At 41.3% G+C, this 20504-nt stretch overlaps 1 long non-coding RNA gene across 1 annotated transcript; it reads left to right on the top strand.

The window, feature by feature from the left end:
• Positions 1–231: 231 nt before the first annotated feature.
• On the top strand, positions 232–19661 carry LOC125905000 (uncharacterized). The gene is made up of 3 exons (XR_007451609.1): positions 232–364; positions 4927–5097; positions 19581–19661. It is a non-coding gene; the product is annotated as an uncharacterized LOC125905000 (long non-coding RNA).
• The last annotated feature ends 843 nt before the right edge of the window (positions 19662–20504 follow it).

Raw genomic sequence — 20504 nt, 5'->3', positions numbered from 1 at the left:
ATAAAAGAGTGAACACTCACTCGTATTCATAAATAAGAAGCAGGTTTGTAGGCGTTTAGACCAATCAGCAGCAGGTGTGCTCACTAACAGCCAATCAGCGTCTAGTATGAACGGTTTGTGCCGGATACACGGAAGAATGACGGAGTGGGTGGTCGTTCTGTTTTCAGTAGCTCAGGAGATGAGTGCACTTGTTGCCTTGACAACCGCTTGTAACTAGAACCTTCCTTTAGAAAAAAGCTATGCTAGCGTTAGCTTTGACGTTTCATTTAACGTCTATTTTAATTTTGGTACTATATTTCTTTTGTCATTATAAATTTATTTAATTCGCTGTCACAAACGTATCAAATTACCTTCGTCTACCAAGGTGAGTCATAAACGTTTCCCAACTGTGGGACAGGCGACATGTCCTCACAGCCACCAGAGAGCATCATTGTCCTGCTGTAGAAACACTGTGGCTCTAGGCTGTTTCTGTGTGTCTGCCTGTTTCAGCCACATAACACTGCATGTATTTTATTGTAATGCTTCTCAACCTGTGGCTAAACATGTTAATGTCCATTTTGTGTGACTGCCTCATCTTGAAACTGATGATTTAAAAAAAATAATTTTTCTGACTTGATATTTACTAGGGGAGATATCTTCATTAGCCATTTTGGCTTCTAACCTCTCCTGCCCAATGTCCTGTCTTCTTCAAATGAGTTCTTACTGTCTTTTTTATACACATTTATACGTGCAAATAAACGAAACTAAATATTGTTCACTTCACTATGTATCAGTATAATGTGAGCTTCTCATCTAAGTGCCCTGAGGTGGAGCACAGATGTAGGCTATCTCCAGGCGTCTCATTCATAAAACAATGTGTGTGTTTTTAAATGGCATGCGCCAAAAAATGTTTGACAATTTCAACAATCAGATTTCCACCTTGCCATCTGCACGGCCAATTTCTTGTCTCCAAAATGTCCGTAAGCATGGGTCAGAGTTTCTCCCACCAAGTCTGTTTTTATAGATCTCAGCTTTAGTGTATTTTGTGCATACACGATGTTTATAAGAGATACCAGGTGTCAGGGGACCAATTATGCAGAGGGGTCTGGGGGTCCTGTCCCCCTGCCCCAGAAATAACTTAAAAATTTGTAAACTCATTTCCTACTATATTATATTAATTACCATAAGCAGGCCTGGCTATAGTATACTATATGAATATGCTATGAATGACAGCTACTACTGTCTACGTTACTGTAATTACACATGCAGCACAACATAAATGGCCAGCACTTTACTCAGATTTTGTGGGTTATCTGACAAATATAATGCAACACCACCTGGACAAACCACATGCAGAACTGCAGTACACCACAATACTAAAACAGGTTGTAATAATGATGGTAGTTTATTACGTTTATTGCATTAGATGATGATTATTTTGGACAGCTGCATGGTTGTCTGGTGTAGCATAGCAAATTATTTGTATTTCTTATCAATGTATTCGGGGGATTTAAAAGTAGTATGATGACAGCCTTTCTTTGCTTTCCATTTGCCTCAGACGTTCTCTTGTAAATTTTGTTCAATCTAGCAGGAACACCTGAGCTTCAGGACTAAAAAGGACAAGGTCCCTTTCACTGTTAACCTTACATTTATAGATGGTTGCTCTTTGTTTTGACATCACATCCAAAGGGCACTGCGTCCTCCAAAGGTTCTCACCAGCACTTGTCCATGTGTTTAGAGTATTCCTGTACAACCTTACATAGTATTTTTCTCCCCAAACTTGTCCTTGTAACTCCCCACAGATCCCTACTGATATGTTTTATTCATCCTGGCTCAGATGCTCATTTCATTCCCAACATTCCAGGATGGTGGAGGATGTGGGATCCTTTTGATCCACATTCCAGTATAGGACACTCAGACCCTGATATTCCCCATGAGGAGAGCCAAGAATATCCGGCATGGGCACCCTGAAGTCATGATAATGTTAACATGTTGCGTTGCTGTGTTTCAATGCCTTTGGTCTTGTTGTTAAAACTGGCTAAAGCTGCAGGTTGTAGATGTTAAAATGTACCACTGTCCCTCTTCTGCCTGACTAGACTATTATAGTAAAATGTATTATGATGTCAGACTAATAACAATTGTGTAAACCCATTAGCCATAAGTTTATTATAACACCATCCTCAAAATACTGATGATAATCTGAGTAATAAGCTTAACTGTATTTAAACATTACATTCTCATAATAAAAACAGTCTGGGATAATTCAGTGTCTAGACAGAGACAGGCTTAATGCGGAGGATGTATGATAGGCCAAAGATGGGGCCAAATCCAGCTGCTACAGCCCAATGTGGGGATTGAGGGAGAGAGTAAATTGTGCAAAATTGATGTTTTGATACCGTACAGCCAGGCTATAACCTGACATAATTGAGTCAAGTTGTTAAAGCAAAAGTGTAATTCGTCATTGTCTGCTGATAGCTATGTGGTAATTGCACTTGATTCATGCTCATCAGGATCATAACTGAAAAACGTGGCAGGCAGGAAGGCGAGGCAGGCGAGAAGATGTAACACCTGAGGAATGTTTGCTGTCCGTGATGTTTCCATACCAGTTATACAGATATTGAACCACTTCCAAATGTCATGTAGGACTTTGCTGAATGATGACACATGGCACCTCTGCCTCATATCCATAAAGCAGCCTTCACTGGTGTCTTTCCAAATATTTTCAGCAGCCACAGTAGAGGAATAAGTTTAGGCAGGACGCTGAGGTTACGACCTCTGTAATTTTTCAAGTAATAAGGGACTTTAAGGACCTCTGTGGGGAAGGCACACAGATATGCATTTAAACAAACATAGGCCTAAATTACTGATGTGTGAGAGCTGAGTAATGTTACAGAATACTTTTGTAGTGCGGCACCACACACCGCCACAAACAACCAAACTGGTTCTGTGTTTCTAGCGTCTTTTAAGAGTATGACTTGTTGCTCTTTTTCCAGCGGGAACAGAAGCACAGAAAGCGGTTGTTTTTTACTTAGACACTTTTTTTTCCAATGGGGATTTCTGCCACCAAAAATGTTTTTTTTTAAGCCAACTACAATCTTCTCCTAACCAAAACCAAGTGCTTAGTGTGTCTAAATCTAACCACACATTCACCACAGGGTTGTCAACACGTAAAGTTTTAATGTATCCGCTAGATAATGATGTACAAATGTAACGTATCCATGATTTTTGGAGACATGCAATGGCAACATTATTTCTGGCAATTGGGTTGACATAACAGCAATCAGCCGGAGTGTCTGATGGTGACCAATATCGTTTGGCTCATTTAAAGTGGCCTGCATGTTTTGAGGACAAACACAGATATAATTCAGGCTTTTGGTCGTGAAAAAATACTCTTTTTCAAACTCTGTTTTGTGAATGCTGTTGAAGGCTCACTTGAAATTCCTTCCCATGTGTTATATCGTCAGCAAAATTGCTCGTTTAAGTGACTGGACTGAAACCTCTTATCTCTTCATCACTCCACTCAGACCAGCACAAAGATTATGGTCACAGACGCCATTATCCACACTCACCTGTGCCTCTGCAGGATGGATGTGTTCTGGGTTTTATATTAACAGTGAGAATGAAAAGAGAAAGTCAGGGCCAGGTGATCTGAGTGATACAATATTTAGGTGAGTCAACTCTCAGGTTGACAGGGCCTGTGGCAGTGGAGCACTCAGTCCCAGTGCTGTGACTGTTGGTTGGTGAGTGTAACTTAATTGATCATGTTTCCAGGCCCTGAAACACGATCTGACCTGGACTGTGTCGGTGCAGGCTGTCTCTCCTATTCCAAAATGTCACTCAAACAATTATGAGGCTTAACGTGGCTCCAGTTCACAACATCCCCACCCAGAGAAGCCTTCAGGGGGGACCATTTCAGACCGTGTTATCATCTCTGCCACCATCATCATCTTCATTTGGTCAACCTTTAGTATTTGTTTCTGTCCTTTATTTTCTTGCCTCGTCTTATGTCACAAAAATCACTGCACAGAGTTGAGTTGCAGCCGCTGTTGCACAGTGAGCAGTTGTCTACTTCTATAGATAAAAAAGGTTATGTTCATAGAAGAAGTTTGGGTATTTGTTTAGAAGAAGACAAAAGGAAAAGGACATTTTACAGAGAGAAATGTGTGAACATTTGACTGAAAGCATGGGGGGTGTCAGAGCCTCTGAGGTGGGGACTAAGGGGTGCTGTAGTGGGGGGAAAATGTGACCCATTACCCAGGGCCTCAATGGGAACGGGGCCCTCGAAAAGCCTGGAATGAAAAGTCTGGTTATGTTTGTAATGTTTTATTTCATAGTTAGTGCCATAACTGTATTGAAATTGGCTGAATAAATCAATTGAGAGACTGAGCTTTGTAAAGAAAAAAATGTTTTAAGGTGCCTGAGGCCCCTCTGTCCCCTTTAAAGAAGCAAAATGGTTAAGTCCACCCCTGCACTTGGATTAATCTCTAAACCAGCTAGAGGCAAGTGAGTGACTGTTTATGCTGCTGGAGCGCCAACATACACTGTCATGTCTTTCCCCAAGAAAGGGAAATGAGGGTCCCAAAAAAGAAAAGAAAGAAAGAAAGAAAGAAAGGGAAAGAAAACAAACTGACTTTGTGAAGGAAAATTTAAAAGGGTACATGGAGAGACATTTATCCAGAGAGAAAGGGTGGGGGCCCACAGAGACTGCTAGGGCCCAAAAAGGGTTATGTTAGCATTACTGTACCTCCGCATAGTTAAAAAAGAGGGTTGCATCTACCTTAATTAAGTACTGATTTAATGTCCCACCCATCTAGCACATTAAGTGGCACAAATCAAACACACCTATGATGTCATCAACAGGTGCACGCTGTGTCTGGCTGATTGCAGAGTGCTCAACTGACTTCTGTGTTCACTGAGTATTTGACAACTTTCCTGATGTGACTGCAGAGCCTCATTCAGCCCAAAACCTTCTGAAAACTTTGAGGAGTGCAATGGGACAGAGACACCGAGTGGACTGGCTATTCTGGGAGTGGACTTATATCATGCACTGAGAAGCTGAACCTGCAGCAGATTGAGGACCTCACCATGCACAGGACTCACAGAATGACGTTCACACAGGTGAGTACAACAACAAACTGACTTGTAACTCATTTTCCAGATGAGAATGTGAACAACCATGTTGTGCATGGTCGTGCTATGAGGTGTAAAAACTGTGCAGTGTCTCCTTTTACTTTACTATGCTTTAACATTATGTATTTGATTTTCAGTTGTATGCACAGGCAGCAAAGTGCTGTCTTGGTTCAAACATCAGGGCTGCTGATATTTACTGCAATTTTTTCTGTTGGCTATTTTTTCTATCTTCCCTTTTAAAAATGTAATGCAGTAACATTAAGTTTATTTTTACTTTTGGCCTACTTTTACTTGAGTAACATGTCTTTAAAGTAACAGTACTTTTACCTGATTACAGTGTTCTAGTATCCCACTCTTTCCATCTCACTTTAAAGTAGACTGTACACACAGATCACAAGGATGGCAGAGCTGGTATGATATGATATGATATGATATGATATGATATGATATGATATGATATGATATGATATGATATGACGATATAGTCTGCCACTGCTACTGAGGGACCAAGGGAGAGAGTGTTGCCCAGACTCTAGAACAATGGAAAAATCCTGCTGGAGTATTTTGATAATGAATGAATCAGTATTTGAAACTTTTCCTGATGATGTCATGGCGAGAGTGAACTTTGTTACTGCGCTCTTTATATTCTGCTCAGGGTCAGCCAGTGCAGCCTGTGAGTCCCAGAGGGAGCGTGGTTATTCTCAGTCACTGTGCGCTCTGCCCCTGTGTTTGAATGGCATATTGTGACGCTGCACAGTGGACAATGTCAAAATGAAACACAATGCTCAGACCCAAACACATTTAACGTAATTCAACAGGTAGGCGTAATTGTGTTTGTGCGTTTGTGGTTCCCTTGGTGACGACAAACCTTACAATCAAAACATTTGCTCCTACAGGATGAGACAATATCTGCATGACCTTCTCCGACATTTTAACAATGTGTTTCACCTTTTCTTTGTTTTTGTATGCTCTTCATTTTTTACAGTTTAATTCTCGTATGATTTTAAACTTTTCTAATGACCTTTTTTGTTCATATATTGCAACAGATATACCTAAAAGCTGATCCTCACCTATAGTCCCTGGGCAGAGGCCACCAGTGTACAAGCTGATATGCTTAAAGGGTAATAACACCTAAATCAAGAATTCCTGTATGTTATTTCCATGGCCTGCGAAAGTTCAATACATACGTGTGAACATGAGCTGCTCTCTCTCAAAGCCAGAAACCAGAGAAGTCATCAAGTATAAAGTCTGGAGCTGCTCCATAGACAATGAATGGGAGACTGATTTTTTGGATCCACAGAATGTTTTTCTTTTTTATACTCAAATGATCTTTATCCTGTTGTTGTGTTCTCAGCTCGGAGACAGAAAATGTTCCCATATACTCTGAACATTCCCCGGGGTGCTCTCTGTGTCATCTACAACATCTTTCCCAATTCATTGTCAGTGGAGTAGCTCCAGACTTTTTATGCTATGACATCACAGATATGAGTTTTAACACTCAAGTTTTTCTGTTTGGAAGGGAGGCATTTATGTTTACTAATATTTTTTGGACTTATTTTGAACAGAGGAATAACATCGATGAATTCTGAAAATGGCCGTAATTCCCCCACAAGCACTTTGTTACTCTGTTTAGACAAGTAAATTAAGTTATCATTATTATTTAGATATTGATATTGGTTTAATGAGAATACATTATCCAATTTTTTTACGAATTAAACGGCTGTTCGCAACCTTACCTTGTAAACAGCTGTGGCTTGTGACCTTTTAAAATACTGTATTTGCAATGTCCACGCCTCATCATATGTTGTGGTGCCATGGCCATTATGTGCACGTGAGTTGTGAGCAGTTAAAAAATATTGATTTTTCCTTTGCAGATTGTTAAATTTGTGTTTTTTTATGAGAAGAACTGTCAAGATTTCACAGGAAAAATATTTTTTATTAAAAAAGATAAATTGTGTATGACAGACATTTATTTTTCATTGGTGACCCCACTGGTGACCTTAGGATCTCAGAGAGCCAGGATTTTCAGCTTATTTTGACCAATGGGCACTTTGCTAAATAACTTTGAGGCCAGGGGCCAGTTAAAAAATAAACATTAATATTCATGAGATACAATGAATAAACGAAGCAAATCCAGTTGCAGCAGCCCTGCAGAGCTCAAGTATATGCAAGACAGGAGTGTTTCTAGGATTTTAGGGGGAGGTTTGCCTGAACCTCTGTCGGGGATCCTTGGGGTCCTTCCCTGGCATTTTTTGTTTGGTATTTTGTTGCATCTTATGCACTCTGGCACCTTATTTACATTCAAATTACCAAAAAAAACTAATGTGAATCTGTCTACTTTCGATGTGAATTAGACAATGATCAGGTTTGGCCCATGGGCCTTAAGTTAAGTATCTCCATCATAGTGGGTTCCAAACCTTTAGTGTGTGCAGGAACTACAGGAAGTGGCTAAAAGAGAAATGGGAACATCAGAAACCAGAGCTGCCTTGTTGTGTCTTCCTCCAAGCACACACTCTTGTTTTATTTTCACTGTGTGATAGTGTATCTAAGATATTTTGGGAATTCTAGAGGAGTCATGCAGGGACACGTCGAGGAGGAGCAGGAATATGGAGGAGGGGAATAAGAGACCAGAGGGATGGAGATGGAGCTGGAATGGTGAGGGGCCACAGGTGGAGGAAGTCTGAAGATAAGGCTCTCACTGATGTAGCTATGTTTGATCATATCCGTGAGACTGTCTGCTCTCTGTCTCCTCACCATACTGTGCTTCTTGAGCCTGATGCTGCCAGCAACGTTACGTACAATGTATTGATGGAAAACAGGTGCTGTCATGAGAGAGTGATGGTCTCAGGGGATCGGTGCTGATGGTCGGCCGCACAGGATTAGTGTTGTGGTTTTAAAGACAAAGAGGTTTCAGCTCTTCAGGGGTCAGAGGTCAGGACCATTACATGTAGTGGGTGATGTATGGGTTTGGACTAATAGCTGTTCAGAGTGTCTGCTCCAACAAGTACACAAAAAACAAAACAACAAATAGATTTTTTTGTCTCACCAGTGGTGTCTGTCAGTCCACATGGTTTTGAAGTCATTGGCTGAGGGTGGTCAGAAAAAGAAAATTATCAAATAACAGCTTCTCTTTATCGTAGAGATATTCTGTGTAGTTAAGTCACACTGCAGCTACCACTGAGATCATAACAAGCTCAGGAAAACCTGACTTAATCCAAAAGTCACCCTCTGGACTTGTAGACTTAGTACTTGTGGCCTTCAGTTGTACGTAATGTGACATGTTCACCATCATCACGTCAAGTCTGGGAGGGCGCAAGACCACAAGGCCACCAAGCCGAAGGTCGGCCACTGGTCAATGTCGGGCTGCTGGTGAGCGTCTGTTGCCCTAGTTTTGGCAGTGTGTCCTGCACTGTTGGCCTTAGTCGGCTTTTGGAGGCTGTATTTCTGTCAATTCAGCAATCAGCATTAGAGACGGTGGAGCCTGTCAGTGAGTGAAATCACTGTGATTGGCAGTTCAGCTCAGTGCACGAGAAGAGAAAGCAAAGTGAGTAAAGCAAACAAAAGCTAAAATCAAGAAGGCGTGAGATGGAAGCACTTGTTATCTTATGTGAGATCATTTTTTTAGTCGTTGAGCTCTATCAAAAACGGTTTGTAATTGTTTGTGTTATTGTTCGCTAGTGTACGGTAAACACTATTTGTTCTTTCAACATCGTCGCAAGACCGGTGAAAGCATCTTTTCCTCCCAGAAACTCAACAAATACATACTCTTGCTCTTGTTTAATTGTTATCATTGACTCTATTTCAGCAATAACATCACTTATTGCTGTGTTTACTAAAGTTAGAGTTAGCAATTGTTGCTTCCGGAGCTGCCGCTAGTGTTGTGCAAGCTGCGGCCTGCATTTTACATAATCGACCACAATACTGTCCCTGATTGGCTGCTTATGTTGTTAGTAGGGCTGTACCCAAATATTCGGATATTCGAATATTCATTTCTATGGGTAGGTATTCGTTATGAAAATTTGGTATTCGATATTCGTTTTTTTATTTACTTTTTTTTAAAATTATTATTATTATTATTATTATTATTTTTTTTTTTTTTTTTTTTTTTTTACATTTTTTGGTGCTAAATGTAGTCTTTTTGTTGTTGGTAAATGTAGGTTATCAGTAAAAATCAAAACTTTTAAATTGCATTGTTAAAAATGTGAAAATATAGTATCGCCTACCAATGCAGCTTGTGCACGGCAGGCTTCCGTCTGAGGCTGTGGATCAATGCCAAGTTTTATCACTTTATCACTATTCCCTCTAACTTGTAGCTGTTTTTTCGTTATCTTTTGAATTTAATATGAATTATGGAACTGTTTTTGTCAACGTTTGTTTCCCCCGTTTTAAAATAAATAAATAAATAATATAAATTATTGTTTAAAGTTTCAACAAGTTTTTTTTGGAGTGTGTGACACAAGTGTGTTTTGAAAACGACCGCGGACTGTCACCTGCTCAACGCATCAGTACCTTCGGATGCCATGACAATAATAGCCAATAATGTCAGAATATCATTTACAGACCGATTTAACAGACGATCACTGCCGCCCAACCCGCAGGTCCATTTGTGGGTCCCGCGGGTTACAGGTCGACCTGCGCATCACTACTCAGCTCAGCTCTATAAAGGCTGTACACAACAGTAAGGCTATAGACATTATATTCTATTCAGGCCGGCAGAACCAGCAGTGCATCGGCTCTACAGTACACGGCACTGCTGATTAACCATTTTATTGCAGCACAGAGTGTCTGCCAGCAACCAATGACTTGCAGAGGCTTCCTACAACTTTCAGCGGTTCCGATTTAATCAGAAGACAAATTAAACAGGATGACTAGCCAATGTGAAAATCAAAAGAAAGAATAGAATAATGTACTGAAGGAGACTGTTGTGCCATCACGTTTTTGTGGTTTGAGAGCAAAGATCCGGTCACCGCTGTGCACAACTCCGCAATACAGTTAAGTCTGAAAAAAACCCCTGAGGAGTGCTTTGCAAGGAGTCTTTGAAAGGAGCTGAGCCTGGCGTAAAACCGGAGAGAGCAGGCAGCACGACCACAGCGCTGATAGACAGGCCTCAAGTCTGTTTTACTTTCCACTGTGAAGCATACCCTTACATGTTTCTGTGTCATGATGTGGTTGAATAATATTTCTGCCCCACATGATTCAAGCTCGAACATCCTTAGGGAGCTCGGAGTAGAGCCACTGCTCCTTTGCATTGAAAGGGGTCAGTTGAGGTGGTTCGAGTATCTGATCATGATTCCTCCTCTGTGCCTTCTGCTGGAGGTGTTTTGAGCACGTCCTAGAACCAGACCCAGAACACGCTGGAGGGATTACGTATCTCATCTGGCCTGGAGTCCCTCAGGAGGAACTGGAAAGCGTTGCTGGGGAGAGGGATGCCTGGGGTGCTTTGCTTGGCCCTGCGACACAGCCTCGGATAAGCGGATGACAATGGATAGATGGATGGGTAAGTAATGTTTTAATGCAGTAATTGTTTTACACATTGATTAAAAGTTTTGTTTTTTAGTCAGTAGTTGGAAAACCTACATTGTTACACTGGTATTGCTGTGAATTGTGGGTAATTAAATCAGTGAAGTCTGCACCCCAAGCAGACTCTCTGAAGTCAGCAGAAGGTCCTTTGCGGGGGCATGGACTGTATGAATTGTGGATTCAGACAGCCGTCACTCGCAGACTTCCTGAAAACACGCCCGCAAAGTCCTCAAGTCTGCACATGCAGTGATGTCCGAACATTTGCATTCAGCCTGTATGTTTGCTTTCAGTCACCAGTCATCACAGGATCAAGTGTTTTGTTCATGAGCACCATGGTTTTTGGTCAATGGAAATATGCAGTTGGTGGGTGGATGATAATGAGTAACTACTCCATAGTTTCTGGAAACCAAGCAGCACAATTAGAATACATCTGCAAATCAAATCAGCTGTCTAAATGATACAGCAGGTAATAAACAAATTCTTTTATATGGGAGTTTACATTTATTTAGATTGCACTGTGGAATGAACTCAGATACTTCAATGCTTTATTCAAGTGTCCACATACTTTTGGCCATATATTGTATCACATAAATAAAACAGAACTATAATTTAGATTACTGAACAAATTACTGAAGGAGCAGCTGTTGTTGTAGCTCATCCAAACATCCACTGTACATGAGTAAAGTTGAAATATTTAAGTCACTTGGGACAAAAGGCCTCTGCTGAGTGAATGTCATATGACTCATCCATGATGAAGAGTGAATAGATGACAAACTGCTCTCGTTTGTTAACATGAGACCGTCAGTAGTTTCCACTTAAACATGACACAACTGCATTGTACATGAAGTGCATTTCGTATTAACAACACTTTCCAGTCCTATCATTTGATGACTCTCGGCCACTTGACATTTGCGAGACAACCCAAACGCTCCCCTCGTCCTGCTTCTCGACACTTCTGTTTAGCCCATTTCTGTTCTGGTCTCCGCGGTAACAGTCCGTGTACGGCTGCCTCGATATGGAACATGATGCTGGATTTTCCGCAGGCGTCCAGGAATGTAATCTCAAGTCTTTGCCAGCCTGTTGTCGCCTCTGAGGGAGACAATCTTGCTCCTGTGACACTGACTGGTAAACAACAAGGGGTCTGCTCATACAGTCTGCTGCCCTGGACCCAACGCAGGCCTCTGCAGCAACACACACACCCCTGCTCATGCATGTGTTGTATGCTTATTTAATGCACTCACACACACTTCCTGTGGTCAGTGAGTCCCATTGTTTCAGAACACAAACCACTGAGGCCAGAGAATAAATTGTACACAACTTGCTTGAGGAGTGGGAGAAAGCAGATATCAGATGACCAAAGAATATCTTTCTAATCTAATACTGACCTAAAATAACACTGGGCAAGCCGATTAATAAAATCTTTAATTTACCAGCATAAACAAACCAAATGGTTTAAAATCATGAGATGTTTCTTTAGTCTCGAATCCCCATAGAGGTCAGCTTACGTAACAGTTGTGTGAGTTAGGCAGGATAAACAGATGATAAACACAGGAGAGGTGCTGCCGCCCCCTGAGCCTCACCGTTGGCCCTCTGAACTTCAGTCTGCTCCAAATAAAACAGATCCTTCCTTAAGGGCCAAACCTGCCTCCGCTTTATTTGCGGAAATGATAATTTCGAAGAAATCAAGCTGCATACGAGTCACGCTGCAATGAATCATACAGCTTATCACTTCATAAGACAGCATTTCTTAAACTAAGTGAATATTTGAAAAGTGACTCAGCATTTTTAACAACACGACATGACAACATAGTTGAACTCTTTTGTTGTAATGAATGATATTTTATTTGTGAATAGCATTTAGTGTAGTAGAGTCTTTTATTGGTCCATGATGCTAATTTACAGGTCAAAGTTCACCCAAGTTAAACTTCATTCATTCATTCACTTCATTCATTCGTTCATCTTCTAACCGCTTCATCCTCTTGAGGGTCGCGGGGGGCTGGAGCCTATCCCAGCTGACATCGGGCGAGAGGCAGGGTACACCCTGGACAGGTCGCCGGACTATTGCAGGGCTGACACATAGAGACAAACAACCATTCACACTCACATTCACACCTACGGACAATTTAGAGTTATCAATTAACCTAGTCCCCAATCTGCATGTCTTTGGACTGTGGGAGGAAGCCGGAGTGCCCGGAGAGAACCCACGCTGACACGGGGAGAACATGCAAACTCTGCACAGAAAGGCTCCCACGCCCGGGATCAAACCGGCAACCCTCTTGCTGTGAGGCGAGAGTGCTAACCACCACACCACTGTGCCGCCCCCAAGTTAAACTTGACACAGAAAAATTGTAAAGACTCACACGATCTTAGTGATGCTCTTGAAAATTATTGATTTTGCCACAAAATGTTATAGTTTTTAAAGGTTCAGTGTGAAGGATTTAGGTGGATGTACTGTCCAAAATGTAACATAATATAAAAAGTATGCTGTCTTTAGTATATAATCACCTGAAAATAAGAATTGTTGTGTTTTTGTTACCTTAGAATAAGCCATTTATACCCAAAAAGGGAGCGGGTCCTTGTCTACAGAGTGTTGTTTCTACAGTAGACTAAACTATGGCTCTAGATAGGTACTTTTGTGTTTTTCTGTGGACAGAAAGAGACCTCTGCAGATAATTTGGCTCCCAGAAAATAACTCCGGAATCTCTGGGTCGTAAGTTGTCAAAGAAAAAAGGTGAGCACACATTAGCAGGTGCCCGGCTGCAATGAGTCAAACAGCGTAGGAGAGACGCTGATTTTATCTAAGTTAAGCCTTAAGTATAAGGCAGAGAGTAACAAGCTACCACCTACAGAGGACGCGCTGACCGCGTTGGAGGACACGTTGAGTTGCAAACTCCTCAGGCCTCATCACTGAAATGGTAAGATACCACCGCTAAGGAGATTGTTCTACACAAAGATGTTCCTGTAGGTCAAGAGGCTTACAATGCACTGACCTTTGCTTTTGCAGTAAACAATGACCAGGACTCAAGATCTAAAAACCAAAACTGCATCGTGCTTGGATGTCTCTGCCCACCTGTCAAGTTTCTCTTACAGTTTACATCCATGTCTGTGAAAACTTGGATGCTTCACACACATCTTCAACACAGAACAGAAGATATATACAATCAACACAGTTTCAAAGTGGACGCCCAAAATTAAAGTTACCAATTCCCTAAATTTGTTACCAATTCAGCATCTGACCAAATGTCTCCCCTTCTGCTCCTGTAATATGACGCTGAATGATGACCAGAAAAGTCTTTTTTGCAGAGCATTATAGTGGCACAGTGAAGCTGACCTTTGACCTTTTGGATATAAAATGTCATCATTTTATCCTGTTAGACATTTGTGTAAAATGTTAACAAATGAATTCTTGCGTTACAACTATAAAGATTTCTTTGAGGTCACAGTGACCTTGACATTTGACCTTCCACCACCAAATTCAATGAATTCATGTCCAAGTGACTGCTCTTAGTTTATGTGAATATCTGAATAAATAAAATGTACATAGAGAGTTTGAACAAAATGGAAACATTACTTCATATTCCTCATGTTCTAGCGATTCCAAAAATGTATAGTTTACAGCCTCACCAAGAATTTTGAATGAATATACTGTACATTAGGAACTGGACTGTTGGTAATGTATTCAGTGTTTACTGGTTTTAATCATGTATTTTAGAGGAGGAGACCTCTGCGGATAATTCAGCTCCTGGTAAAAATCTCCAGAACAATGAACACTGAAGGAACTAACTAGGAGTTCACGCCTTGAACACGGGAGAATTTTCAGCTAGTTGCAATCTACAATCCTCACTGCTAGATTCTACTAAATCCCACACACTGCTCCTTTAAATACTGCTGTGACTGTTCCTTTGAAGTGGTCCATATGAAGGTCTGGTGGATGCGCGCTCCATTAGGAGAGATGAGTGCCTTCAGTGAACGGATGGATAGATGGATGGATGAGTGCATGGTTGACAGGTATTGAGCGAGGGTATTAAGACCACCATAGCTTGAGTCCCTGTGGGGATGGAAGGATGGATGAAGGGCAAGAAGCACCACCTGATACCTCCGCTTGTCTTTTTATTTAAAGTGAAGACATGACATCATAGGCGAGGGAGAGGGTGTGTATTGGAGGGAGAGTCTGTGAGGTGCTCCTCCTCTCTCCTCTCAGTAGACACACACATCTCAAATCTGGCCACATCCTCATACAAGTGTTTCCTTCAACTGTCCAGTGTTACATTTCCTCCCTTTGGAAGTCAGAGAATCTTTTTCCCCCCAGTGAGACTTTGAATTGATTGCTGTTGTTTTTATAAAAGACGTGGTGATTACAACCAATCTGTAATATTTTAGCACTTTCATGGAAACACCTGTGTTTGTGCAGCTGAAAAACACAGAAGCATCAAAGCAACAAGTCTCTGCATGCCACGTACAGTAACTTCTGCTTGTGGCAATAAAATGTTGGAGGTCTTCACTGAGTTACACAGTGAAACCTTAAGGCGCAGACTTTGTCTCGTAATGAGTAATGATGCAGTTTAATTTAAAGTAATAAAACATAAAGAGGGATCTTATTAAATGGATCTGTAGTGATTGTTTCATGGTTCCAGATCAGACTCCTGATAAAGACAGGCAGTTCACCATATACCTGAAGTGTGTGTGTGTGTTTTCCTGTATGGCTTCAAAGTAAGTCATGACATGTTGGGTTTTTAGTGTTTTAGGGAAAGCTGAGGCATGGTGTAGGCTGTAATTTGAAAGTGACAACATGACTGTCAATGAATATTTAATTGTTAATCAAAACAAATAAATCCTAAACCAGGATGCTAAGTGACTTAATGTTAAATATCCATGTAACCAGTGATGTTAGCATAAAAGAAACATCTAATCTGAAGTCTTGAACATGACTCCGATCACACATACTGTATATTCACTGCTGAGCTTGTAATTCATGAATATTATCAAGCAGAACTTGGATTTAATTTTGCTGACTTGAATGAAGTTCAGAGATTTTTAGCGATTCAGTTTTTCCTGACTGAATGATTCAGAATCTGTCACCTCTCAGTCAGCAACAATCAATCTGCAAGTCAGTGGTTTCACAATCAATATGAACCTGATGTGAGGGTGACCGAGGTGACAGACAGACAGACTGACCTTTATTGCAGTCTACATCCTGCAGTACACGCTGAGCAATCCATTTTTTCATCCTGATTGTGAAAGTGTTTGACACTAATGGAAACATGTGGAAAAAGTGCTTTGTCTAGGTCAATATGCAATATTATGCAATATAGATAATAGCTGTTTTTTTCTTAAAGCTGTCTTTTAGAAATTCCATTTGTGTATTAGTAATTTGCAACAGTAGATATGCGTTGAAGGAAACATAGTGCTGCTTCGACTATTTTTCCCGTTAACGTAATAAAGAAACGGTATTAATTAATAAATCTGCCAATTGACACTTCGCTAAGTCCTGCTATCCTGCAGACTGGCCAATCATAACGCAGCATCGGGCCGGCTCAGACCAGGGTCCGACAACAACACAGCTGTGCTCCATTGACTCTAATGCAGTCGTTTAAGATTTCCTTCATTTTCAGGCTGGTTTTGTGGATTTGGAGCTAAATGTTGTGCCTGGGGCACGTCGTGTATTAATGACACTCGTTACCTGGAGAGGTTGGAAAAATACATACGTTTCTTCCCTGTTCCAAAACCAAAATCAAACCCTGAGAAGTGTAGGGTTAGCTAGCTAGCTACTGAAGATATAGCCTACTGAATGTATACACATGCTGCTTTTGCTTTTTAATGATTATAACTGTGAAAAAAAGACCGACCCTGCTGTACAGGAACCAGTGAAGGGAAGCAGGGACACTCTGCTGATATTCAACCAGCTGTGTGTCATCACAGTGTGTGCAGATGAACATTGGTTGACTTCTCACAGAGATCCCTGACAGTCCGGCGGCAGAGGTTTGGGTGCTGACAACAGCACGGGGGCGGAGCAAGTCACCATCTGCACACACTGCGATGCCACACAGCTGGTTCAATATCAGCAAAGTTTCCCTTTATATTAATTGTCTTCTGTGGTGATCAGCAGTGATGTGGTGGTTCACTTTTACACTGTGAGCTGTAGCCTATAGTTCGGCTTTAGCTTCTAACTATCTTTGTCTTTTTAACCTGTTGTTGCTGCTGAGTCAGTTTGACATCCTGGATATATCCTTCAAACACAGACTGTAGACCCCTCTGTCTGCTTCTCTTTGGAATCACGCTTTCATTGTTTCCAAAAATATAGTAATATTTCTTCAGGGAGTCAAAGTCAATTGTAAAATGTTCATTCTGAACATATCTGCAAAATGTTAACTGACAACATGTTTCATTTATTGTCCCGTCTATATGCAGTGCAATATCTGCTCATAGCAGCTAAAATGTGTTTAACATTTTTATGCACTCATAGCATAGTTAATATTTTGGAAAGACCATGTTCTTGGTTAAATATTGAAAAAGCTCACAAATGACAAGATACGACACGTTTACTGTATCATGTTTAACCAAAACTAGTCTTCTCCTGAAGTTAACCAAAATGTTGTTGCCTAAACATGACCACACACAGCGCTCAGCATGCTGCTCCCAAGTGTCAGAGTCATGTGCTTCATACTGGGGCTGCAACTAATGATTATTTTCTTTGTCAAGTAATCTGTCAATTATTTTCTCGACTATTTTATTAGTTATTTGGTCTGTAAAATGTCAGAAAATGGTTTTTCAAAGCCCAAGATGTCGTCCTCAAATGTCTTGTTTTGTCTACAACCCAAAGATATCCAGTTTACTGTCACAGAGGAGTAAATAATCCAGAAAATATTTACATTTAAGAAGCTGGAATCAGAGAATTTACTTTTTTAATTACTCTAAACAACAGCTTGAATTTATAAACTGCCTATTTACCATGATCAGCCCATTCATTTCCTAAAAATGTGCTTAAAACAAACAAATTAGGAGCATATAAACATAATTTTCTTCCTTCCTTTGTTATTCCTGTTGGGTATAACAAAAACAGAGAGTTAACACTGTCATTGTTGATACCATATGACTGTGTGTGTGTAGTGTGTATCTCTAGTGTTTGTACTGAGTTGTTACCATCATCTTGTCTGCCCTTTAACTGAGTAATTTTCAGGAATTGACCCAACACCCTCTGTCTACTTTCAAATCCTCTAACCTTTGCATCATAACTGTATGTTCAGACCAAAAACTTCCAAAGAGGCAAAGTCTGTCGTGGACGCCCAAGAGGCACGACTGTCAAAAGTATTTGTGGCAGCTTTGGTCGCTCTAGTCGCTCATCACGTGAATCATTGAACGTTTGATTGTGCTTGTCAATTTAAGGGAGCCGGAAAGCGGACTACTGGCTTGAAAGCAGCATAGTTGCTGCTTGTTGTTGTCCACTCAAAAAGCTCATAGTTGGCCTACGGAAAGTTATGTTTGGTCAATGAAAACAGAAACGTATGTTATCCCATTCAAACCAAGCGAGGAAGACTTGCATGCTACGTTGCAACATTAGCCTGCAATTCTCTCCTCTGTTATGAACATTACACACTTTAAAACTCACCAGACCAACCAACGCGGTCCCAAACCCCATTCTTTTTATTTTGGTCTCTGTAACCAAACAGCGACACATTATACAGGACTGAGTGGCCGCGGACACAAGTAATCAACTTCTCGATACCCATTGTCGGAACAAGTGTGCTGTAGGAACCAAAGTTACATGGCTTGCTCTCTGGGACCCGCTTCATGAAAGCACATCAGCATTCCGATTGGTTGCCGCCAAACTGCGTCAGAGCTCATTACCATAAAGTTAAACTAGTTTTAACTCCCCTCCGGACCTGCACCGATCACCGAAGTTGCCTAAGTCACTGGGCTCTCATTGAAAATGAATGACTTCTGCCATTTTGGAAGCTCTGGTTGCTGTTGGTGTGAACGTACAGTAAGGATTTTCATATCCATGCAGTCATGTTAAAGGGACAGTTCACTCCCAAATCAAAAATACAATTTTTTCCTCTTACCTGTTGTGTTATTTATGTATCTACGGCCATCAGGAGCACGAGCCTATACACGCCTCCTTCTGAGTGGTCATATGGTTGACAGGTGTAGGTCAGTAGAAAGAAGATGGTTCCGACATGAAACTGCTCACAACAAAGTGTGTGGATTATCTTGAGTAACTGCGTAATAATTTCTGGAAAGAGACATTGCTGTTGAGTTTTTCAAATGTATTTTTTGGCACTTCGAGCACCTCAAACCAAATGTCATCTAGTTCCATTTTATTCAAGTGAAGGCAGACATCTCTATGGCCAATATGTCCAACATTCAGCAAACTAGACTGATAAAAAGCACCACAAGTAAGAGGAAAAATATCTATTTTTGATTTGGGGGCTAACTGTCCCTTTTTACAAAAGGTATTCCTTTTACCATACACGTGTTACACTGACGTGTTTCGTCTAAGAAAAGTGCAGAGCAACAGCAAATGCAGATCCCCTCACAGGACTGAGACCTGTTCTACTCAACGTGAGAAGGAATTCGAGCCTGAAACCAACCTGAACAAGAGGATTATAGAGAGAAAGGAGACTAGTATAGATGTATCTCATATTCCAGCCCATGAAGCTGCTTGTGTAAGGGTTGTTTTGTTTGAGGCATGTGACCACCAAACAAAAGTACATCCACTGCTCTCAAAAACAAAACTGTAAAGTGCCATAATTCCAGCTGCAGCAAAAAGAGAACAAACAGTACGATAGAAATTCTGATCGTCTCCCAAATATCTGTGCTTCTCATCAACACCAACATGTGGGTGTGTTTCCATACACCGACTGCTAACTTAGAAACATCTAGAAAGGTTGTTGATGCACTCTGTCCACGTGTGTGCCGTCAGCACGCCCATTCTTGTTTACTCTCTGCTGCAGCCGTCCGGCGTGTTCCTGGAACAGGAAATACACCAGAGAGCATGGCGAGATGGAGATGTGTCCACTCCTCCGTGGGGTCAGGAGAGGAGGCCTCCACCCTGACACGGTGCAGCTGGGATTCCCGGCCTCGATGCGTAGCATCAGGGGAGGATTGTGATGTAATGATCGGGAGAAAGAGAGGGATTGTTCCTCAGGATGACTGTGTATGTGTGTCTGGCCCACGCCATGTGTCTGTCAGGTTTAATCTCAGTGCTAAATTATTCTTCCCGAAGTTTCCTTATTAAACACATTTAGAGTCCATTGATACAAATGCATCTGTAAGTACACACAACTGTCTTTTGTGTGCGTGTTTGTGTGTTGCTTCTCACTAGAGTTCACCCGCTGCATTCTTTATGTATAGGCTCTATTGTTGCCATGTGTGTCCTCAGCCTCCACAGTTCAGTCTATTTTCGGGGAAATGACCTCACAAACAGAAGCACTGCTGATGTGATATCTGGTTCCCTTTAACTGCTGCTGCTCCGAAGAATCAAGTGTCACGGTTAAACATCTGGAGGGCTTGTTAAGGCCTGAGTCACCACAGGGTGGGTCGGGCCTACGTCTGTACATATCGAATGTACATACAGGAGTCTTACAACACACCGCCTACAGATCTTGTGAAACATTTCTGACAGGCATCCAAAGTGATTCACTCTCCTTGTCTTTGCTGATGAATTGGACGTGAATCACACACACACTCCCTCGTCTGGTGACTTCCTCTTCTGATTCAGGGGTCTTATCTGAGGGTCCACACACACACACACACACACACACACACACACACACACACATACACCTACTGCAGATGGCTACAATCAAGCTCTTGTGCATTTACCATCAATAAGGCATCACGGCTATATTCCTTTATACGTGACTCATGTGCTGCCA

The sequence above is a fragment of the Epinephelus fuscoguttatus genome, linkage group LG17, assembly GCF_011397635.1.
Source record: "Epinephelus fuscoguttatus linkage group LG17, E.fuscoguttatus.final_Chr_v1".
Taxonomy (NCBI): Eukaryota; Metazoa; Chordata; class Actinopteri; order Perciformes; family Serranidae; genus Epinephelus; species Epinephelus fuscoguttatus.
Note: the sequence above shows the minus strand (reverse complement) of the source record. Positions and strands in the feature narration are given on the sequence as shown.